Raw genomic sequence first — 25,594 nt, 5'->3', positions numbered from 1 at the left:
ACTATACTTTTACACTTAGCCTGCCAGATTTTGTGCTCCTTCCAATTTTCCTCATTAGGGTTTGATGTCCAATCTTTAAAGGATCCCTTTTTTGCCTCATATGGCCTCCATTACTCTGCTGTTTAGCCATTATGGAATTATTTTGGTTCTCTTATTGTCTTTGGAGTAGACATTTACTCTAAGCCTCTATTATTTTTAAATAGTCCCGTGCTGCTTGCAGGCATTTAACCCTTGTGACAAGTCCCTTTCAATTTCTGTCTAACAAGCATCCTCAGTTTGTATTCCCCTTCTTAAAGTTATCATGGTGGATTTTTTATTTTATTTTCATTTTTTTTATTTTCCTCCCTAGAAGGATGTTAAATGTAATTACATTATGGTCACTATTACCAAGCAGTTCAGCTATAATTATTTCTTGCACTAGATCCTGTGCTCTGTTTAGGATTAAATCAAGAATTGCCTCTTCCCTTGTGGGTTCCAGGATCAGCTGCTCCAAGAAACAGTTTCTAGATGCATCTCTGCATCACGCCCTGAGATGACATTTACCTATCCTTTTGTATCTGTTTCCTCATCTATAAAATGGGGATAATGATACTGACCTCCTTTGGAAAGTGCTTTGAGAGCTACTGATGAAAAGTGCTGGTATTATTATTATTAATGTTTTAAGGGTATAATGGCATTTAAGTAATATTTTCTATAGTTCCATTGCTATAGCCTCTGATCAACTAGTTGTATATTTAATCTTCTGTTCATACACAGGAAAGAAATATAACCAATAGTTCTGCTAGGAAAGCATTCCAATATTTGTAACTAGAACAGGACAAATTATTAACTGTGAATAAATAATCTGGAGAATGTTCTTTCTCTTTTCCTGTTCATGACTCAGCCAGGATTCTTGCTAACATTTCTGCTATTCACATATATTTACTAATTAACGTATGCCTGAAAACTTCAATCTGTGGTGGTCAAACTGTTCACTTTGACTATGCGTAGTGTGGGGTTGCTTATCTAAGCTATATAGTATTATTTCTGCTCCCTGATTTGATGGCTGATGCTTTTCTTAACATGAGAATGAGAAAAGAATAAACAGTAGCAGGGGACAGATCCTCAGCTGGCTTAAATTGTTTTACTGATAGAGCGATGAGTTCAAGGATCTGCCCTCAGATATTGTGCATAATCTTTTTTTTTGTGTGTCAAAATTGGAGTGTTTGTGGAACCCACAACAGTTCCCCTAACATTGATATGAACAAAATTTCATTTGAGTGATTGTGAATAGCAAACGATGAGGGATATAAACATGGTCAAACAAAAACAATTGTTTCAAATGAGTGTTGATTCACACAATGGGCCTGATTTTTCCATTGCCCTGCACTTCATGTAGTCATTTATACCAGTGCAAATTCGGCGTGAAAATACCCTATCAAAATGTTAGTGTTTTACTCCCATTTGTATTGTTTTCACACGCTCACTTTGTATTGATGTAAATGTCTACATAAGGTACAAGCCAAAAAGAATCAGGCCCGATGCTTTCGATACTTGAACTGCTCTGTGTGTAGTACACCAGTCACTGCTAATCCACTGCCACTTGACTTAGTGTTTTCTAATTAAATGTACTAGCAGGAATTTCAAATCTAACTAATGCAAATTCTGCTGGTCGGTTTGTTTTCCAACATAAACGTCTAGATCTTAAGCTATCCCAAATTAAGGAAAATGTGTGCAAGAAGTTCTTCCAAACATATTGCAAAACTTTGCCTAAAATGTCACTATTATTTTACTGTCACAGTTAAAACAGTGAGATCATTTATCTTGTGATCACTCTGAATGATTTGAAGTCAGGTGAAAATCAAACACTCAACCAAATCTTTGCCTGAAAAATGTTCACAAGTCTCTCCAATTCCACCAATTTCCCACTAAGGTCAGATTCCCTATGACCTCCACACAACATTGGCAAACAAATAATAAAATCCAGTTCAAAGACTCCTCTAATGTGATTTTGGAGGGCTGGATTTCAGTCATTAAGTGCTGATTGGTCCAGTGAGATACAGAAAGCTGTGAGCTTACTACAGCATTCTGTTGATTGTTGAAATTGCTTGTATGAATCCACTAATCCTCTAATTGCCCAGATCCAGGGACTAATAATTTACATGCTTCATTTTCCACTCTGTAAAGTTTCTTTTGGGCCAGAAGGAGCATGAGATCTGTCTGTTCATGTGCCAATTCTGAAAGCCAAGACTAACTGCAAGTAATTCAGCATATGTGTGGGAATGTCAGAAGCATTTACACTGAGCCTCGAGCTGTCTGTGCTGAGTTTCCAATTTAGTCTGCCACTTATCTTGGTCTTGTTTTTGGCAGAAGAAGTGAAGCTTATGACCCATCTTGGTGGTGTCAAAAGCAACTTAAAGCATGTAACTGAATTGTCACATAGTTCTGCAAACTTCACAACTTTGTCTTTTGAAGGTGGGTGAAATTGAGTCCTCGGTTTATCATTAATTCATGGTGCCTTATAAGTAACAATAGAATAATATCAGAGGGGTAGCCGTGTTAGTCTGGATCTGTATAAGCAGCAAAGAGTCCTGTGGTACCTTATAGACTAACAGATGTTTTGGAGCATGAGCTTTCGTGGGTGAATACCCACTTCATCAGATGCATGTAGTGGAAATTTCCAGGGACAGGAGTGTGTGTGGGATGTGTGTGTGTGTATATGTATACATCGTGGTGGAATTTTTTCGGAGTCTCCTTCCCATGGGTCCAGATGATGAAGATGTCAATGGGAAGGAGACTCTGGAAAAATTCCACCACGATTTCAACAGCTTCCACCCCACCATCAGCCTCAGCCTGGACCAATCTACACGGAGTTCGCACTTCAGACACCTGTGCAAATAAGTGATGGTCCCATAACCCACCTATACTCGAAGAACCTACCGACCGCTTATGCCTACCTCAATGCCTCCAGCCTTCCATCCCGGCCACATCACACGTATGGCATTTTCTACAGCCAAGCACTGAGTGACAACCACTCTATTCATACCCCTCAGAAGAGACCAACACCTTAAAAATCTCGCCAAGCTTCTCAAACTACAATACCCGGCACAGGAATAAGGAAACGATCAGACAGAGCCACACGTTGACCCAGAGCCTCCTACTGCAACGAAACCAAAAAGAAACCACGACTGCCACTTTCGAATCACATACAGTCCCAGCTTAAAACACTGCCAACGCATCTCAGAGTCTGACACCCTCCGTGGAAATGATCCACACTTTACAGGCCTTGGTGGCAGCCAGTCCTCGTCCAACAAACCAACCTGCCACTGAGGCAATTGTCCCCATAACTTCACCCGCACCATAGACTACTAACTCAGAACCAATCATGCAACAAACTTGATCAACTTGCCCACATTCTACACGCGCACACCATCACAGGGCTAACCAAACAGCACATCACTACCTGTCTTCACCGCACGTCACAATGTATATGATACGCCATCATACCCATGAATCCCTGCTTATGACATCGCGCCAACTGGACAGTCTCTATGGAAAAGGAAAATGGAGCACAATAGATATTTAGGAATGGCAATATACAGAAACTGCAGGAGAACAAACTTCAACCTCCTGCTTACACATAGCAAAGATCTAAGGTGGCATTCCTGCAAGCAAAAAAACATCCCGGACCAGCTTCAAAGAGAATGTGAGGTTCAGTTCAGTCTTGCAAATTTGCACCTCGATCAGTCTCGGATAAACAAGACTGTGAATGGCTTGCCCACTACAAAAGCAGTTTTCTCCTCCCTGTTTCACACCTCCAGCTGCTCAGAACAGGGCGCATCCTCCTGAATTGAACTAACCTTGTTATCTCTAGCCTGCTGCTTGCATGCGTGTATGTGTATATATACACACACACACACACACACACACACCTCTCTCTCTGTCCCTGGAAATTTCCACTACATGCATCCGAAGTGGGTATTCACCCACGAAAGCTCATGCTCCAAAACATCTGTTAGTCTATAAGGTGCCACAGGACTCTTTGCTGCTTTTAATAGAATAATATTCTTTATAAAGGAACTAAGAGAAGACATTCCTATGCAGCATGACAGGCAATGATATATGCTAGCCTGTGTCAATAAAATGTATTCCACCAGTGAAGGCCAAAGCTGTGATCTCCCCCTTCCTTTCTTGAGCCTGATTCTTTCCTTCCTTAATTAAAACCACCTGTACTGTTACAGCTAAAGACATAGATACAAATATTTATTGACTCTGACATGATTACAAGTGAGCAAATGCTTTAAGACATGACCTTCCTTACAAAGGCTATTGACTTCCTTTGGGTGGTTCAGTCTGAAGAGATCCATCATATGTACAACAGAGTTTGCCTTAGTCACACTGGAACGCATATTAATACCAAGTCAATGAATCAAATTAAAACAAAATCAAGCCTAAGTGCACACTGGGTCATTAACATCAGCTTGAGTTCTTTATCATTGGCATAATTAACTTTTATTTATAATATGCATGTTGTTGTCACATTCTAAATAAGTAACATATCATGAAAAATAACTGCTAGGCAGGTGGTAAGCTACCTTGTGCATGTAGTTAGTCTACATGCAAACATGCTTGTATTGTTATGAGCTGGGTTAAACCTCATTATGGGTTGAGTTAAAACCTCATTGAAACTGTGTGATTGCGCCCTTCCCTTAAGATTGTGGTAAAAGACAGTTAAGGGGCTACACCCCAAACACGGCCTAACAGAGTCTGCCCAGGATCTAGCACCTTGTGGGCAGGGCATTAAGTGGGTATTACGACCGGGGTGAGTGGGAATGTGTGAAAAAGACATGCTGGGGTGCAGGGAAAAGACTGAGAGCAGGGCAAGAAAGTGAAGCAGCAGCCTATAAGCATGTTGTGACCCTGGGAGAAGCATCAAGAAAGGTTCCGGGTAGAGGATGCTGGCTGAAAGAACGCTGGGAGTGTAAACTTGAGTTTAAGCTTCTTGCCTAGAAAACTGCTCCCTTAGCTTTAGGTTCCTCCTGTATTTGTAGAAGGAGGACTTTTTACATTCCTTTGTAAATAAAACAAGATTTCATCAAAGACAATATCAGACTCCATCAATTTCTATTTCCAACTGAAACATTACTAGGGTCCCAAATTTTTACTAACTTCCCAGGTCAAAAAGGGATATCAGTATTAACTTATCACCCCCACCTCTATTAGTTTGTTAGTCTTAACCACCTATGGTGCCTTGTCATCACCCTCCATTGTAAGGTCTTTTAGGCACTGACCATCTTTTTGCTGTGTGTTCATATGAGGCTGGCTGGAAAACAAGAATTTTGTTTCATGAAAAAGTTTGCAGTTTTGACATTTTTCATTCTGCATTAGACCCAGAGGCACTGACTTCCCAGTTCCCAGGGGATGCTTGACTCCTGCTCTGCCCCAGACCCTGCCCCCAACTCCACTGCTCCGCCAATACCCCACACAAGGGCAGCACCAGTGCATCAAGCATGTGCCTGGGGTGGGAAGCAGCGGGGAGGGCAGCCTGCCAGTCGCTGTGAGGGCAGCAGGCAGGTGGCTTTCGGCAGCATGCCTGTGGGAGGTCTGCTGGTCCTGTGGTTTCGGCGGCAATTCGGTGGCAGGTATGCTGAAGGCGCGGGACCAGTGGACCTCCTGCAGGCATGCTGCCGAATCTGGCTTAACAGTGGACTTCCCACAGGCATGCTGCTGAAAGCTGTCTGACTGCCATGCGTCGGATGGCAAAATACATCGAGCTGCCCCGATTTTCCCCCCCGCTTCCTGTCCATGCTCCAACCCTGCCCCTGCTCTTCCTGCCCCTTCCCATGCCCTGCCCTGCCTCTTCTTGCCCCCATTCCTCCCCTCCTCCATGCTGCTGAACAGCTGATTGTGGTAGGTGTGAAGTGCTGGGGGGGGGGGGAATGTGATTAGTAGGGCAGCTGGAGGGGGAGGGGGAAGAGCTGAGTGGGGAGGCTGCCAGTGGATGCTGAGCACCCATTATTTCTTTTCAGAGTTGGCACCTGTGATGAAACTTCTTGATGAAAACAGGTACCCTAGTAGTTAAGATGCTCATCTGGGCTATGGGAGACCCAGCTTCAAATCCCCAGAAAATAAGTTATAGTCATTTTCTCTATATAGTCTGGTAAAGGCACATGGAATGTACCTATACAGATCAGGATTTGAACCTAGGTCTCCCACATTCCATGGGAGCAGCCTAGCTACCAAGCTATTGGCTATTTTGTAGTGAGGGCCTCTTGCTCACTCGCTGCCTATCTTCCTCCACAAGTTTAGATGAATCAGCATTTTCTGATGAAGAAAATGTTTCATTGAAAAATTGCCAACCAGCTCAGCTGTCCATCACCAGGAGTGCAGGACCATGAAGGGCTGAAAAGGATCTCACAAAACTGGGTGTCTGGGCAACAAAATGGCAGATGAAATTCAGTGTTAATAAATGCAAAGCAATGCACATTGGAAAACATAACCAACTAGACATACAAAATGATGGAGTCCAAATTAGCTGTTCCCCCTCAAGAAAGATCTTGGAGTCATTGTGGATAGTTCTCTGAAAACAAATGTGCAGTGGCAATCAGAAAATCTAACGGAATGTTAGTCATTAGGAATGGGATAGAAAACGAGACTGAAAATATGTCACTATATAAATCCATGGTATCTCTACACTTTGAATAATGCATGAAGTTCTGGTCACCCCATCTAAAAAGGTAACAGAAAAGGGCAACAAAAATGACTAGTGGCATGGAGCAGCTTCCATATAAGGAGAGATTAAAAAGACTGAGGTTGTTAGGCTTAGAAAAGAGATGACTAAGTCTGTGTGTGTGGGGATATGATAGAGGTCTATAAAATCATGAATGGTGTGGAGAAAGTGAAGAAGGAAGTGTTGTTTACCCCTTGTATAACAAAAGAACCAGAGGTCACCCAATGAAATTAATAGGCAGCAGGTTTAAAAACAAAAAGAAGTAATTATTTACACAATGCACAGTCAACCTGTGGAACTCCATTGCCAGGGGATGTTGCGAAGGGCAAAAGTATAACTTGGTTTAAAAAAAAAATTTGTAAGTTACTGGAGGATAGGTCCATCAATGGCTATTAGCCAAGCTGGTCGGGTATACAATCCCATGCTGTGGGTGTCCAGAAACCTCTAACAGCCAGATGCTGGGAGTGCACAACAGAGGATCAATCACTTAATAAACTGTCTTGTTCTGTTCATTCCCTCTCAAGCATCTAGTGTTGTCTGCTGGTGGAAGACAGGCTAGAGGGCTAGATGGACCATTGGTTTGACCTAATATGGCTGTTCTTATGACATAGGGCCACATCTACATCTGGGTAATTTGGCACAAGTCCATTGACGTCAGTGGAACTAGATGACTGTTGATATCAGCCGAGGAGCTGGCTCATTATGGCTGTGTAAGACACAATGCCTCTGGGCAGCTGGAGAGAGCACACTAAGCAGAAGACCTCACTACTACAAATGTAGCAGGTTTTTGCCCTGCCAATGCTAGTTTGTTTAGTCCCAGCCTAGCTCTTCTGAGCAGGCAGCACTGGGGACAGAATTAGCTGATGTCCTTGGGCTTTGGGAGTCCAGACTGCAGCTTTGTGGCTGCCTATGCAAGTGTGATAGAAAGAGAAAATGGCTCCACCATGCCCATACACAGCAGATATAATTTCACAACAAATTGTCTGCCTTATTTCTCTTCTTCCTAACATGCTTCCATTTTTTAGTACTTTGTTTGTTAAAGAAAACCCAGTTAGGTAGCACAAAGCATTGTTCTAGTTTCCCAGTTCTGGGGGAAGGGGGAGTGCAAGAAAAATGAGACCCCTGATTGCAGAGGTACATAATCGCAAATATATCCTGAGCATTATTCCCTGCATGGTATCCTGTTTGTGAATTCAAGGGGAGAAACTGATCTTTACTTCCCTTCTTAAACACCATTGTGTAGCACTGCTGGTGCAGAATGGCTGTCACATTGCACTGCTGAGGTGGCTGCTGCGCGCACACTCTCTCTCTCTGAATTGGACTGTCAAGGGATCCTTCATGATGAAAGGCACTGCATAAAGGTGATTTTTTTGTTGTTTATATCATTACTTCATTCTTTTGGAATGGGCCCATTTCTCCCCTCCCCCGACTAAATATGAACCTTCGCTACCAGGCAAATGCTACTGCAGCTACTCCCTGGATGAGTCACTGGGGCTGCTGCAAAAATATTGTTGCTCATACCCATCAGATAAGAAACCCATTACCAAGGCAATGTGCTCTCTCACCCTTGACTCAGCAACAAGAATCCCAAGTCATTCTTGAATCAAGGTAGGTCTTATTGTGTAGCTGGGCTGCCTTTGCTTATCCCCATTATTTTGTAATTGGCTAAAATTATTGTTGCTGATTTTTTTTTCTTTCCTGAGGGTTGCACATTGCCAGGAAAATGACCAGAATGTCACACAATTTGTCAGTTTTATTCCTCATTAGTCAACAGAAGTTAAAAGCAAAATTCCTGTTGACTTCCAGGGAAGCAGAATCATTCCATGTGTTTCCTATGGAAATAAAGCTCAAGGATCTGCTTCCTAAGGATTCACCTGAGTGTGCTCTAATGTACAATGAGGAATGATGGCCACTGCTGAGACTGCTCCTGAACTGCATGGAGCATAGCTTGAGCACAACCCAGAATCTTGGCCATTGTGTTAATTTTCATATATCTTTGTACTTTGGGAAAGAGTCTGATGGCTGCCAGACTGAATGAGCAGACGTGTGTGCATGCATGTGAAGTCTGCCTTCCTCATTTCATACTGCTAATTACTATATTAACTGAACACCTTAGACTCTAAATGATTAGAGCACCCTAAGGGTATGATTCAAGTTAGTTAATATACCTATCTCATAGAACAGGAAGGGACCCTGAAAGGTCATTGAGTCCATCCCCCTGCCTTCACTAGCAGGACCAAGTACTGATTTTGCCCCAGATCCCCCCTCAAGAATTGAACTCCTGGGTTTAGCAGGTTAATGTGCAAATCACTGAGCTATCCCTCCCCCTTTTAGTGTGTGTGTGTGGTGTCTGAACCTAGAGAGATTGTAGTTGTGTACTAGGAATGCAGTAAATGATGGATCTGCAAACTAGCTACTGGTACCTATATGCTTTTGTCTCATTTTGGGGTATCGCCAACAGGCTAATCTGCATGCCTGGACATCCAGGTTTTGGCACATACTGGGAACAGAAATACTGTAACACCATGAGAGAGATCACCTGCCCAATTTTACAGACCAGAAGGGTTTGAATGAGCTACTGAATATCTTAGATGTTTATTCAAGAAAAGCCTCTGAGTGCTATTGTGGGTTAGGTTAAACCTTGTTGTTATGTGTCAGGTGCAACCACTGCCTCCCATTCAGGATACATATAAAGAAGCTATTATGACCAAGTGGCTGAAATAATAGCAATAACAGGCACTGGAAAAGCTCAAGCAGAAGCTGAACCAAAGGGTTTTCCCAGGGGACTGATAGCAAATGCAGGGACTAGTGCTTTGACTGGTGAAACAGTTTTTGTCTATTTATGCATGAGAGGAGGAATTAAGCCAGAGAGAGACAAAAGTGGCCAGTAACAGAACTCACTGGTAAATAATGTGGCTAAGAAAGCTAAGAGAGGAAACTTCTTGGACACAGAATGCTGGTTGGAAAGGCAGGTACAGGAACAACAGCTGTCTCCTGTTGTGTGACTCTTACTGTGTTCAGGCAAACAGGACTTTTATGTATAATATTTGTAATTAAACAAGATTTCATCAAAGAAAATACCTGTCCATCATCAGTTTCTCTTCAATGTGGAAAAAACCCAGGAGGCCCCAAACTTTGATTAGCTGTTTAGGTCAAAAGGAATACCAATATTATGAGATTTGCCTGCCATTAGTAATTTGGTTGACTCTTCTACTTTGCTTAGAAAACAGCAATGCTGGGCAGACTTTTAGCTTGGGTAAGCCAGTGTAGTTTCTTTGAAGTGAATGGAACTCTACTAATTTACATCCACTGGGGGTTGAGTCCAAGGTCTTAAAAGCTTTAAATTGTTACATAACCTCCACCACTGGCTGATTACTACTGATAAACTTTTAGTACTTAGATTGTCTTGCCTCTAAACTGTATTCCTGTATGTTCATCATTTTAGTCATACCTTTTATTGCCTTTAGTTTTGTGAAACTTTGTTTTGAATCAAGCTTCCTCTCCTTTACAGGGGTGTAAATCTAGACTAATTCTACTGAAGTCCAGTGGTATTATTCCGGATCTACATTAGTGTAATTAAAAGGACAATTTTGACCACCTTTGTCTGCTATTGTTTAAAAGTTTTTACTGACTTGGTTGGTTGGGATATTTTTCATGTTTTGTTTATTTTTATTCTTATTTCTATTTACTATATCAAAAGAGTGGTTCACTTCTAACCACACTTGCAGTGCACCCCCCCAACACACACACACAGATACACATACCCTTCTATCTCTTTCATATTCCCCAAGGTGAAAAATGATAAATGCTGAGGAAAAGAGAGATTTTTTTTTTAAAGAATGACCTTAGGAAATATAACACTGGAAAAAATAGTTGCTGTGCATGATTTTTCATCTCTCGATACCCAGGGAAATTAATGCGCATACTACTGGGAAATTCATCCATATTTTCAGCTGGAGGAAACTGAAATATTGTGCATAACAGCTGGCTCTTTGGAGCTGGTCTTCCACTGATTCTTCATTAAAAAGTGAAGGAGGTATTTGATAAATTATATTTTAAATGAAATATCAAATGTACAACAATTATTCTATGGCTTAATTGTCTGCCTCCATGAAGCTAGCCAATGCCTTCCAGATCTCCCCTTGCCTTTAAGAACAAAGAATGTTTTTGAGGTCAGTGTTCACAATATGGACATTGGCCTGTTTATTATTTGAACCATGTTCATGTCTTACCCCTTCTCTCTTTCTTTCTATGCAGTGAGATCGTAATTTATTTAGCCTGATCATCTTTTGACATTGATCTTGAACTGAATTGACCTAGACAAGACTATTGTCTTGTTGAGTATTTGTGTAAAGAACCAATGTTCTTATGTTAGTTCCACATCAGCTATTGGAATCACACAAATAAGACTTTTATTGCCTTTGTTATTGCTTCCAGAATATTCTCCTTTGTGCTTAAAACTTCTGAGTTTCTTGGAAGATATAGATATATCAGAGAGAGAAAATATTAAAGTGAAACAGCAGTTGAGAGAAATACAGTAGACCTGTTAGTTTGCAACTGGTTCAATTATATAATTTTAAAACATTTAGCCAATAACAATGAGTAAAATGTCAGTGACAGAAAGCACTGCTGCATCTCTATTGGTTAATGTTACTGATTACTTCATATTAGGGAACTAAAAGGAAATTAATTCTATGAAAATAAATCTAGACAGGAACCAGTCTACAGTTCGCCAATAAGAGTCTATCCTGGGCGGCTCCGTCTGAGCTGAGCTCAACATAGCTCAGGAAAGGACAGGGTCAAGATGGCTTTTAGTCACCTTCATGCCCCTTGATATTGGGGTTAACCAGGACTAAGACAGTCCCCAGCAAAAATTAGAGCAATCTCAATTACCTATATCCTTGGTGGACAGTTCCAGCAGCTGGGTATCTGTGGAGCAAAGGGGACCCCAGCCACTTCCCCCATTCTCCTTGTCACATCTATCGTGGCAGGAACCTATGCAGGAGAAATACTCCATGAGCGATTAAACCCAGCATTACTGTTGGTTTAATCCCCTAAACCAATGCAAAGCAGCCATAATGGGGGCCAGGATCTGGCCCTAAGGATTCCTATATTGCCATTACATACATATCTTATTTTGTATATTTTTTTAGAGACTGACAAAAATGCTAACAGTTTGGAACGTTGGTTCAGGTAGGCACCCAGGATACTTTAAACTATGCAAATCTCCTGGGTCTAGACAATGTATTTGAAAATCCCATTATATCAGGCTGTCTCATGAGATTTCAGATACTTCCTGCATCTAATTTTACCAGAAGAACCACAAGAACAACCTTTCCCATGGTAATTCAGCTGTGCTGATTCTGGTCTCAACTGGAAAAAAGGAAGTGCAGAGTCATGTGAAAAACCAAAAAAAGTCAACCAACTCTTTCCAAATTTCAAAAGAAAAAATTTGCTTTGAGTTTGGCTTGGAGGTTATTTTATCAGTTGCTATTTTATTCCACACCTTCTGCTCATCATCCATTGTATGCTAAATGGAAGATTAAATATGCCTATTAGTTATTGTTGATGACCAACAATGAGCATAAAGGATAAGAGTGAAAAATAATACTGGACTTTCATTTCAGTTATGGTGTTCGTCTCGCCAAACCTACACATGCACTTTGATCTGCCTTACCTTTCAGAGGGGCAGGAGTGTTGTATATTGGCCAAAAAGGGCAGGGTTTTAATCCAGGTTTAAAACAGATCAAAATAGAAAGGAAGCCTCACCAGTTTTGATGGTTGTATGTTGTCAGGGGTGTTGACACTGAGTGATGAAGTGTGGAGGGCCTGAAAATCAAGCTGAGGGAGGGTTCATGAGAATGGGGTGAGGGGAGGGAAATGTGATCTAGCAGAGTAGAAGTGTTCTCTGACCTTCTCATTTGGTCCGTTCACAGTCCATATGACTAAATAAAGCCTTATCTGCTGCTCTCAACATATACTGGAAGCTGTACTAGAATATACATTACAATCATTGGTGTTGCACAGTTCAGATGTCACTTGGAAGAATTTGCCAGAAGGCAAAGATGTAAGACGAGCAAAGTGTAGTTTTTCTAGGAAGGTTCCCCTGCAGATCCTGAGCCAGGACTTTGGAACAAGAAAAATCCATCTCATATTTTGCACTTGGAGCAGTGCATGCTGGGACAATCTATATATATGTATCTTGTGACCAGCATAGTTGTAGGGGTATCTGTCATAGCTTCCTACAAATAGTATCATTTAATGATGTTTCAATGGGCAGTTTATCCCTATGGTGCCCATCACCTCTCCAGGACCCCTGACAGAGAACTGAGGCCTAGAAAGGCCAAGTGACTTGCCCAGGGTCACACAGGAAGACTGTATCTGAATAGACAATTGAATCTGGGTCTCCCACATCCCAGGCCAGTGCCCCAACCACTGACCCATCTTTCCTCCCTACAAGGCCAATACTTTAGGTGGAATAGGGACAGCTTGTGAGGGATACTGAGAGATCAATGGGAGTTTAATAAATTTGTTATGTAGCCATTTTCATCCATAGATCTCAACATGCTTTACAAAAGAGATCAGTATCATTATTTCATTTTACAGATGAGGAAACTAAGTAAGGGGAGGTGAAGTGATTTGCCAAAGGTCACCTAGCAGGGCAATGGCTAAGCCAGGAATAGAAGACAGGTCTGTTAAGTCTTGGTAGGAGGTACTCAGCCTCTTGCAGGCAGTATTGAGCCCAAAGTCAGTGTGGGGTAGATACCCATTTAAGCTATACACATTCAACAAAACTGAATGAATTCAAGGAGCTCCCAGTAATGTTGCAATTAGCCCAAAAGGGACATGACATTTCCAGTTCTCCATGTTTTTCCTCACTTGGTAGAACATAATACAGCATAAAATCATCACATAAGACTTCATATGGCTGGTGCCTTACATAAGAAATTCCCATGATCACATTTGACCTCCTGTCTTTCAAGTCCAGCAAAATCTGCTTCCATATAACTGTGCACCTGAGATCAACATGTATCTGAGTTACGTAGAATATCTGCAGGATCCAAGATGATATACCTGCATAGACTGGGGCGGGGGGGGGGGGGGGGGGGGGAATTAAACATCTGGAAGAGTTAGTAATTCATTTTAACCTAAACTTGTGTCATTTAAAGGCTTATGGAAAGGTTTAGCTCCTGTTTGAAGCACATTTCATAGTGTTATGTCAAGCAATAATTTTAGTGCAGAATTGGAACATAATTTTTGAAAATACAAATATATTTTTGATGTAATCCTTTTGCAATGTAAGTTTCCATGGGAAAGAATGTTGCTGTTCAAGATCCATTTTACTATTAAATCCATTACTATATTTTACTGTTACTGTTATTTTGATTTTCCTTCTGGAGCAGGATGATGTTACTGTCTAAAGGACAGGCTGTAATCCATTGTTTTAATTACATTAAAATCAAATTACTGTAACTCAGAGCACACGGTTCTTAGTATTTGTATTGGATCAGTGTTTAATTATAATCATATTTATTTATTGATTTTAATATCTTTTTATCAACGCTCAAAGCACTTTACTGAATTACAAGTGCTATACACACACGCACACAGGGTTGGCTTCATCAACTAGCCAAAATGCACCCCCATCTGGAGTGGGATGCAGCAACTCCTGAGTTCCAACAATACCATGCAACAGGAGGGCTGGTCAAAATGTTTCCATTGAAACTTTTTTTGATTTTAAAAAATAGGGTTTTCAATTAAATGAGAATTTTCACAAAGTGTCTGCTTTCCTTGAGAATTTTCAGTTTGTCAGAAATCCACACACACATACTTTTCCAGTTTTTTTGGCATAAATAAATCTGGTTTTGGTTTTTGAACAAATACGATTTTTTCCAATGGACAATTTGATTAAAGGAATTTTTTTTAAAAAATTGTCAACATTTTCCATGGGCTAAAGAAAACATTTCCTGACCAGCTGTATGCAACAGAGAAGGAACAGAAAGTAAAGAACAGCAACTTATCCAGCTAAAGCAAATGGAGAACTTAGGTCAGTAGAATTTAGCAATGAAGCTAGAGCTAAAACTTGGACCTGTCATGGGATTTTAAATGACAGATGGTGGGTCTTTGGGTTTATATCCATTCTGAAATCCAGCGTCTCCAACAGCATTGTGCTCCCAAATACCAAGGGGGGAGAGTGGTGTACAGGCAAAAGTGCTACCAGCTCTGCATCTCATTTTTCTGTAGCCCTATGTTTTTTTCTGGAGACCCCCCAACAGAGTATTAATTCAACCAAACCTACTTAGCTTGTAAGATCTAATGAGTTCAAAGGCTAAGATGACACATATCTCAATAACTGCATCCAGTGTGTGTGTATAGTAAATTGGTAAAGAACATAATGCTTAGTTAATTATTTTCACCCATTTATAACGTCTTTACTTATTTATATTTGCAGTTCGCATGAAGTTTGGATCATGGAAATAAACTAGTCAATATGTAGGCAATTTCATGTTCAGGTTCTTGTGCATCAGGATGCTGCTGCACTGTTTGAGACACAAATATTGTAGGAGAATTTCTTTCTTCCTTTAAAATATTTTGCTTGTAATAAAAAAAAAATACTCCCAAAACATTTCTACTGGATGAAGGTTTTCTAAAAGTTTTCACTTCTGCTATATCAGACTGTTGGGCCAAAATTTAGTATTGTCATAACTTCTCTTCATTCTGCCTATCAAAATGAAACTGTATATTTTGAATACACAGTAAAAATAATCTGGCTTTTATGCAGCTTTAGGGCATCTAGCATTATTGCAAAAAACAAAATAAATGTATAAACATTCATTTTTCTACATAACCCAAATTCCCTATGCATAAAACTAAACGTATATAGTTAAATGTGTAAAAATATCCTTATTCCTCCTCCAACATGAACCAGCTGTAAAGCAGCCAACACTAAGTTTTACATAAAAACAAGTCCAATAAAATTTGTCTCCCTTCCTTTTGCTTCAAAATTGAAATAGGTAAAAGAAATCAAAGTAGCAAGTCACACATCCGACAAAAGCATATTACTTCATTAACAAGCATAAAATAGTTTATTAACAAGAATGGTAAATTACCACTCTTTAAGAACTTGATATTGTGTACTGCTGAGCACTCGGTCCGTGATCCTCCAAAGTGCTTAATTTTAAGCAGGGCCAGCTCCAGGAACCAGCAAAGGAAGCAGGTACCTGTGGCAGCCAATAGAAAGGGGCGTCAGTCCGTCTGTTGTTGGGGCGGCACGTCCGGGTCTTTGGCGGCAATTCAGTGGTGGGTCCTTCAGTCCTTTGCTTCTTCTTCAGCGGCAACTCAATCGCTCTGCTTCAGTCTTCGGTGGCAATTTGATGGCAACTCAATTTTTTTTTCCTTCGCCGCCGCTTGGGGCAGCAAAATAGCTGGAGCTGGCCCTGATTTTAAGAACATTTAGTAGTTCAATTGATTGATAGATTAGGGACAGAGTGCCCAGCACCTGGCAGGACTGAACTCTTAGGACCCAATTCTGTAAAGATTTATGCATGTACTTAATGTAAGGCACTAGGAGTAGGCCCATGGACTTCAGTGGGATGGCTCAGTGTGTAAACATTAAGCAGCAGTAGCAGCTCTCCACATCTTTGAAGGAGTGAGGTCTTAGCTGTCATGTTGAGAAAAGTGTACCCTAAGCACAGCACTAAAAAGAACAAACTCCTGGGTTCTAATTCCTGTCCAGCCACTGATTTTTCTGTGGGTATGTACCTCAGGTACCTCATCTAGGAAATGAAGACAGTACTTCTGCAGGCAGTTACGATGGTTGATTAATGTTTGTAAAGCACTTTGAGTTGTTTGAATAAAAGATGTTATGGGTAAAATAGATCCCTGTGCAGAAGGCCAGCACAAGATTTATGTCAATTTGAGGGCCTGAATGGGACTTGGTGCATAGGCCTCAAATTGTCTGACTAGTCTATACTTTGGATATTTATCCTTTTATTAGTTAAAAGCACACAAGGAAATGCAGCACTTTATTAATAAACTTTTTAATAGTTGTAAAATAGTTGAAAGTAAGAGTAATGATTTGCAGTTACTGATTTCCTGATTAAATTATTTGTAATCCAGTAGATTGGAATATACTTGATCTTGTGCAAGTGTAATAAATAATCCAATAAGGAAGAAAGAAATAGCAGGATTTCTGCTTGTTATACATATAGTTCCAACTCTGCCCTCAAAGTTTTGGATGTTTAGATGCCACAAAGACAGACACTTAAAAACCCAAGACTAGATAGATGGATGGATGGATGGATAGATGTCAGATCTGTTTTTAATTTCCCTGAGGCCCTTTTCAGGGCACAATCCAAATTTAAATGTTCTAACCCTTAGCATCTTAAGAGTTTCTTCAGTTTCCTTCATGGCTCCTACAGTCTTAGTTTGTCTGAATCTAAAATATTCCAGGATTTACCCCTCAGTCTGAAACCAGAGACATTTCATAATCCCTGAATGCAAATGAAGTAGTACTCAAATGGTGATTTTGATTGGCTGTTAGTTTCCTCAAATTCTTCGTCTAATCCTCTTGCTGCATTTCTACTGTTTCCTCCATCCTTGACGTGCACAGAGAATGCTCCATCTGAGAGAGGTATTGAAACACATGCCTAAATTGAAGGCAACGGGACATTTCACATGCTTAAAGTTAGGCAGGTGCTTAAATACCTTGATGAATCAAGGCTTAATTCATTTATACTTAAATTGCACAAATGTTTAAACAGGCAGAGAAATAAAGCACTTTAGCCCAACCCTGTCAAGTTAGCAAACAAATTCAAATATTATAGCACAGACAGAATAACCTTAAACTCTTACAGAGATTTTTTTTTTTAATAACTCCAAACAAAACTTCTTTGTAGCACCAACTCCTGAAATTAGGAGACATTAGGGCCAAACTTCCAAAGCCTTCACTGTAACTCTGTTACATTGTCGTTTTTCTCTGAGGGTGGTTGAGGATGAATTCATCAATCATGCAAATCCCTTTGGAAATGAAAGCAAGTATTGTTGTTGTTGATTAATATTCAGCCCTTTGGGGCATTAAGGCTAAAATAAAGACCCTGAAGGTCGTCATCTTCTTTTTAATAGCTGTGATTTGCCTGTCTCATTGCCCCCTTAGTTTTATTATTCTGTCTAAGCCCATAAATCATGTTAGTGATAAGTATTTTAAGAGGAGAACAATCACTGTATCAGTGGGAGAGTTTACATCATTCCTCTTCATTGCCTTTGTGTTCAATTATTCTTGTCCTTAATGGACTTATTGTTCCCTCTCAATATAAATCATACTTCATGGACGTGTAAAATTAAATGCAAGAAAATCAGCTCCTCATTCAATTGATGATGAGTTTGAGCAACAGAAGTAGTTGATAACATTCTATTACATGGAGAGCACATTAAAGAATTATCTTTTTACGCAAGAAATGGTTTATGCCATTCATGTACTTTAGTGTGCACCATGTAGCCATGGCAGGCAGTGTGATCTAGTGGATAGGGCACTGGCCTGTGAATCAGGAGACTGGGGTTCTTCTACAGACCAGCTGTGTAACCTTGGGCAAAAGCACTTCACTTCTCTGTGCTTTTGTTTCCCCACCTTCCCTTTGCCTGTTTAGATCATTAACCCATTAAGGCAGGGACTGTGTTTGTACAGTACCTAGTGTAGTGGGATCTTGATTTTATTTGGAGCTAGTGCAATGCAAACAATAAATAACAATAATAATGTAACCAAACAGCAGTTGTATAAGGTATTTTTGTATTCTAAAGGGCTCAGTTGTGACTTTGCCTAGAGCTTGAGAATCACAATCTGATCACTGGTTCCTACCTTGCTTTGCTTCACCCTTTGTTCTGGCTCAGCAGTGCTGGCTGGCATGTTGGAGGATGGGGGAAGAGGCAGAAGAAGGAGTGGAGCCAATGAGCACTCTGACTACTCCCTGTTCCTGCCCAACTGATGGGTGAGAAGGGAGAGAGGAGTAGTCCCTCTATGCTCCCTGCAGATTGCTTCCTGTCATATTAGTTGCCTATGAAGGGGTGTCTTATGCCCACTTACTCACCTTTCTAGGTTCATAGCCAGTGTCATGACTGTACTAAAACAGAGCTAATACTTTCACCACTCTAAGTAGCAAGAGTCACGTTAATGAAGCTGAATTTTCAGAACTAGGTGGAGATGAGGGCAGTAAGTTGTAAAGAGGTTGCCAAACGTTTTTATGTGAGCTCCTGTCTTTGTGTTTAAAGGCAATTAGGCTTTCCAGTTGTAGTTACTTCAATGAGGAAAGTACATTTTTCATAAATGAACTCATTATAATCATTATCTTATTAGTGTGTATTTTAAAAGAAGTTGGAGACAATTTTGGAGGGAGGAGGAATTATTTTCCAGGTTGTATTACTCAGCACATTGAGTTGGGATGTAAGGACCTGCTTTCTGGGAGAATCCAGGTGATTGCTATTAAAGAGCTGGCAATGTTCCTTTCTCCTCTCCATTTTGTCAAGCAGAATGATGGTTTAAAGTTCAAACAAATAATGGGAATATTTCCAAGTTCTCTCGTTAGAGTGAACCCCATGATTTCTCTTAGTCAAATTAAATTGTAAGCTTTTCAGAACATGTTTCTTGTTCCTGTATGTTTGTACAGGCCCCAGCACAATAGGATCTGGATTCCGATGGAGCCTTTTGACAGTACTGCAACATAGTCCTCATAATACTTTTTGAAGTTCTTCTACAATGCTGCAAGCACGAGAGCAATAGGCAAGAAATTTGACCATAGGTGGAAAACATCAAATAGCACTTGGATGTGGCAACAGCATTTGTGACAATATCAAAAGATAAGGCCAAATCTTCAGCTGGTGTAAATTAGCACAGCTTTGACTTCAGTGAAGCATGGCTCATGTCCGCCAGCTGAGGATTTGGCCCTCTAAGTCAAATCCTTCTCTTTACTCAAATAGTCCCATTGAAGTCAATAGCCATGCTGTAATCAATGCTTATTACACCTGTCATAACTGACTCACTGTTACTTGTTCATTGTGTCCACCTGTGGTCTGTCATCTTATACTTAGATTGTAAATTCTTTCAGACAGATACTGTCACTACATTGTGGGTGTAGTGTCAAGTACCTAACACAAAGTGACGCTGAACTCTACATACTAACAAAATACAAATAATAATGTTTCATCTGAACAAATGGAGTAGGTTTTGGCCTTTTATCTGATTTAAAGCTAAAGACTTTTCACTCTTACCCTGTAGAATAGAAGTCAACCATTATTGTCTTTTTAATACATGGCCATTTGGAATGGATTGATTGGTCAAAGCTTATTTTGTCCACTACAACTGTTATCTATTCTAAGCATCTTTAATGAGATCAGAGTTCAGGAGGCAAGGGAGACAGAAGGGAAACAAGCAAGGAATGGGAAGCTAAGACATGAGTTTAGGAAGGGAAAGATGTGGCAAGTGGGAGCAAAAAAAATCAATAGAAGAGTTAAGATTTAGGTTCAGGGTTTGGTACCATCTAATCCAGTGAAGATTGTGAGTAGTTGGTTGCCTAATTTTTTTAAATAGGAAGATAGCACGAATCTGTTCACCTTCATGCAACTTGCATATTCTACATACAGAAATACAGACAGCAATACTCTTGGGGCTAGGGAGGTTTTGACCATGTTCAAATTATTTTAAAGAAATTGGTGGTATTTATGCCAAACTACCATTACTTGCAATCCTCTTGAGAAATTTACCAGGTCTGTAAATTTTACAGCTGATGTTGCTGATCTATTCTACACTCTCAATTTTATAGAAGTTTATTTTTTTTATTGTTAATGATGAACATAGTGCTTGCACTTCACAGTCCTGGGTATTGAAATCCTTCACTTAACCACAGAATAGGCCTGGCCCCAGCAACAGTACTGCAAAGTTTCATGCCTTGTCCTACCAAGTGTCCCTCAGTCCTTCTGGTGAGCACTTTAGGGCATGAGAATAGTTCATTCTCCATGTCTGTTCAATCATTGGGCTGTCATTTGAGACTGCCAACTAATGCCAGTTGTGGTGGTAGCTTTTGCACTTCTGCATTGTGGACACTTATCCACTAGGTATTGGGTTGAGATTATCAAGTCATTTCTTGCAGAGCTCTGCAAGAAATCTGGTGGTAAAAGGTTTAATCAGTACTGTGATGCTTTGGCGGTTTACCCACACCAATAAGGTGTTCTGTCACCACCTGCCATGTAACCCTGGGTACTTCTGTGTTATGCAGCTTTGGCTCAGAGCCCTAAAACCAGTAGCTTGCTCAAGTACAATGAGCTCATCCTGGGTTCCACCTGCAGAGTGACAACAGCTTTTCCAGCACCATATCCCCAATACAGTCTCCCCTGCAGCGTCCAGTCCCTCTCACTTGATGCTCACAGAAGTTATGAAGTTTCCTGCCTTCAAAGAGAGAGAACATACATCAGCCTGTTAGTTTAATGGATGACTTTACCCTTCAGTTTAATACACAGCACTGAAATGGTTTTGTAATAAAACAAGAATAATTTTATTAACAAAGGACAGATTTAAGTGATCAAAGAAAGAATAGAAAACAAAGCTATGGTTATAAGTAAAACATGACCACACATGCTTTCTAGTGACTAAAACTTAACTTCAGCAAATTATAATGTTTGTCTAAGCAGGTATCTCACCTGTACTCTTTGATTTTCAGGCCAAGAGGATTCCCTTTTTTGAGCTCAAAGGGCACTGCTCCTTTTTTGTCCCTGTACCTATTGGGTTTTCCGGGAAGTGGGCACTGTTCCTTTTTTGTCCCTGTACCTATTGGGTTTTCCGGGAAGTGGGCGGGCAGAAGCCCGCCCACTGCTAAAGGATCCCCCCCAGCCGAAGGGGAGGATCCACAGGACCTCAGAACCCCACTGATTCCAGGGGACAACTAATAAAGAACAGGGACACGAGTGAGGTCAAAGGGTCATAAGAAGGGAGCCTGATGGAGACACCGAACAGAGAACCCCGGACAGCGCCCACTGCTCCTTGAAGGCGTCAAGGGAGCCAGTAGACGCCGCCCAGAGGAACTCTGCCCGGATATGTGAACGGACCAAGGACCGGAAACAAGCCCCACAGTCACAGGAGTCTCCATTGGCCAACCTCCTCTCCCTGGTTGCGTAGATGGCCAGTTTAGCCAGGGCGAGGAGGAGGTTGACCAGGAGGTCCTGGGACTTTGTGGGGCCATGGATAGGGAGTGCATAGAGAAGGAGGTGAGGGGAAAAGTGCAGCCAGAAACGTAAGAGGATATTGGTGAGGAGCCGGTGTAGGGGCTGCAACCTGGCGCACTCTAAGTAAACGTGCGCCAGGGTCTCCCTCATGCCGCAGAAGGGGCAGGTGTCTGGGATGGGTAAACCACGCCAAATATAAGCCCATGTGTCACGGACTCACAGATCGTGCCCACTCTTGGCCCTGTGCGGTCCGTGGGGGGTGCCCCTTTTTGGTCACAGTAATTACATTTCAGGTCCCTCAAGTCCCATGCGGGGGGTCGGCCTGCCCCGGCATTCCCGGCCACCCCTGAGTTGGGCTTCCTGGAGTCCCACCTTTGAGAGGTCTCTGGGTGACTCCCCTTCTGAGCCCCCGATGTGGGCCTTCCTCCTGCCCCATATCTGGTGTCCACAAACTCATCTGCCAGTGCCCCTGCACTGTGCAGATCCTTGGGCTTCCGGTCCACTAGCCACATTTTAAGGTCTGGAGGGCAGATGTCATACAGCTGCTTGAACCCCACCAAGTTATACACGTCCTCTGTGGTGGTGGCCCCTGCGCCCTTCCCCCACTTGCGGAGATATTCCCCCAGCAGGTTGGCAACCTCCTTGTAAGTGACACCTGAGGTCTTGCGTACACCCCGGAATCGTTTCCGATATGCCTCGGGGGTCAATTCAAACTTCAGCAGCAAAGCCTGTTTGAACAGGTCATAGTCCCCCGTCTCAACACCATCCATTTGGCTGAATGCCTCTATGGCCTTGGGACACAGCAGGGGGGGTCAGACAGAGCAGCCTGTCTGTGGGGTCAATCTGGTTCAGATCACAAGTCTTCTCAAAGGCTGTGAGATAGGCATCAATATCCCCCTCCCCCCCCCCTTGAACTGGGGCAGCAGTTTGGTGTCCAGAGTCTCCACACCACTGGCATCTCGGGGCCCTTCCCCACTTACCCCCCAGCAGGCCCTCTTGGCCCGCCACTCCTCCATCACCAACTCGTGTTTTCTCTGTTCTACACGGTCCTCTCGTTCTTTCTCTCTGTCCACCAGCCTTCGTTCCTCCAGCACCAGCTCCTTCGCTTTCAGCTCCAGCTCTAGTTTCCGCAGCTCCTCAAGGTAGGAACTTGACTGGGGTCTCCCTGTGCTGACTGGGGAGTTGGGTCTGACACCCTCCCAATCACTACACAGACTGCCCCCACGGCTACTCCCCAGCTCACCGGGGACCCCAGGAGCCCCCCTGGGGTCTGGAGCCTGGTCCTCAGACTGGTCATTCTCTACAAACTGAGCAATCAGCCGCTCCTTAGGGAGCCTCCCCACACTCAGCCCCCTCTCCCTGCACATACGTGCCAGGTCGCTGTTACGGAGCCGGTTATAGGCCATTTCCAGGCTGGTTCCATTCAATACCCTCGTTCTATTGCTGGCAGCCACTCACTGCAAAGCGCCTGCGCCCGCAGCCAAATGTCTACAGGGTGCATCCACGAACCATCCTCTGCTACCACATTGTCACGGAGTCACAGATTGTGCCCACTCTTGGCCCTGTGCGGTCCGTGGGGGGTGGCCCTTTTAGTGAGACAGCCCTTCGGGGGGGTCCATTCTTTCTCGGGGTCAGGCCCCTCCACCTCCTGGAGCCGCACCTCTCTGAGCCTTAGCATGTCTGTCTCTGCCGTGGGCCCCCTCCGGGAGTCCACATGCTCTGGACCCCCTGGGCCTCTTCACCCTCTCAGCCCAGCATAAAACAGTGACTCTCAGCCAGCATAAAACAGGAGGGTTTATTGAGAGTTGAACACAGCACAGGAAACTCTCAGGGCCTCAGACCTGGCCTCTCACAATAACCGCACATCCCAGTCTCCCTGCATCCAGGTGGGCTCTGCCTGCTTCCCCTCGCCAGCCCGAGCCCCCCTCAGGGCAGGGGCCAGATGAAAACGTCTGGAGGGCTCGGGGTGGGCGGGGCATGCCCTCCCGCAGGACCCGGTCGAGGTAGGCCCGAGCAGCGGGCGGCAAAGCAGCCTTCACCTCCTGTAGTACACGCCGGGGAGTACAAGGTCTGGAGAGCCCCATGCGTTGAGCGAGCGTCAGGGGATCAGCCAGTCTCCCCGGCTGTAGTCCAGGAGCTCTCCGACCCTGGTAGCTTCTGCCAGGACCAGCCTCTGGTGCACTGCGGGGGACTCCGCCACCTGCACACGGAGCTGGGGATTGTGTAGCAGGGGCTCCACGAGGAGATCTACCCCCTCGGTGGCCGCCACGGACCTGGTCGCAGAGAACAGCTTCCAGGTCCGGAGGAGGTCCTGGTAGAAGATAGGCAGCTCGGAGAGGTCTCGCGGAAGACCCCTCGGTTCGAGATAAAAGGAGCTGCCAGTCGTATCGGAGCCCTCGGAAGCGGCGCAGGAAGGCATGCGCCAGGACTCTCCACGCTGGACTACCCGCACCATAAAGAAGTCTCTGCAGTGCCTGGAGGCGGAAGACGTGGACCTGAGTGTGCAGGCACTTCAGGCCCTGCCATCCCTCCTCCAGGGGTGGGTGGAGTACTCCTGCAGGGACCCAGTGCAGTCCTGGCCAAAAGAACTCCAGAACCACATTCCGGAGGTCGGCCAGGAAGCCTGGGGCTGGGACCAGGGTATTGAGCCGGTACCAGAGCATGGACAGGACTAGTTGATTGAGCACCAGTGCCTTCCCTTGAAGGGAAAGGCACCAGAAGAGTCCTGTCCATTTCCGGAGCCGCTCCGCCACCGTGCCCTGCAAACCTTGCCAGTTCTCCAGCGGAGGCGGATGAGTGGCGGAAAGGTAAACGCCGAGATAGAGCAGCTGACCCACGCTCCACCGGATGGCCTGAAGCGCGGGGGGGAGGGAGCTCGCCTGCCACCCGTCCCCGACCACCAGGCCAGAGCTCTTGACCCAGTTGACCCAGGCGGAGGAGGCCGCCGAGTACACCGCCTGGCAGGCCTCCACCCGGCCAAGTTGCCCAGGTCCTGGACCACGAGGAGCACATCGTCGGCATACGCCGACAGGATCAGCCGCAGCTCCAGCTCCCGAAGCACCAACCCCGTCAACCTCCTGCGGAGGAGGCAGAGGAAGGGCTCGATGGCCAGAGCGTACAGCTGGCCCGAGAGGGGGCACCCCTGCCGCACTCCCCGCCCAAAGTTGACCGGCTCGGTCAGGGTCCAGTTGAGCCTGACCAGACACTCTGCGGAAGCGTACAGCACCTGGAGAAAGCTCACAAACTGGGACCCGAAGCCTAACGCTCGCAGAGTGCCCAGGAGATACCCGTGGTCCACCCTGTCGAACGCCTTCTCCTGATCCAGGGACAGGAGGGCGAACGACAGACCATCCCTGCACCCAAGCTCCAGGAGATCCCGGACCAGATAGAGGTTATCAAAGATGCTACGGCCTGGGACGGTGTAGGTCTGGTCTGGGTGGATCACGTCCTCCAGCACGGCCCCCAGCCGCAGCGAGATGGCCTTGGCTACAATTTTGTAGTCCGTGCTGAGGAGTGAGACGGGATGCCAATTCTGTAAATCGCGGAGGTCCCCCTTGTTCGGCAGTAAGGCGAGCACGACTCGCCTGCACAAGAGAGGGAGGACCCCGCCCTGCAAGGACTCAGCCCAGACGGTGACCAGGTCCGGGCCAAGGACGTCCCAGAACATGCGGTAGAACT

The sequence above is a fragment of the Chelonoidis abingdonii genome, chromosome 3 (genome assembly GCF_003597395.2).
Source record: "Chelonoidis abingdonii isolate Lonesome George chromosome 3, CheloAbing_2.0, whole genome shotgun sequence".
Classification (NCBI taxonomy): domain Eukaryota; kingdom Metazoa; phylum Chordata; order Testudines; family Testudinidae; genus Chelonoidis; species Chelonoidis abingdonii.
This window is presented reverse-complemented; position numbering follows the sequence as displayed.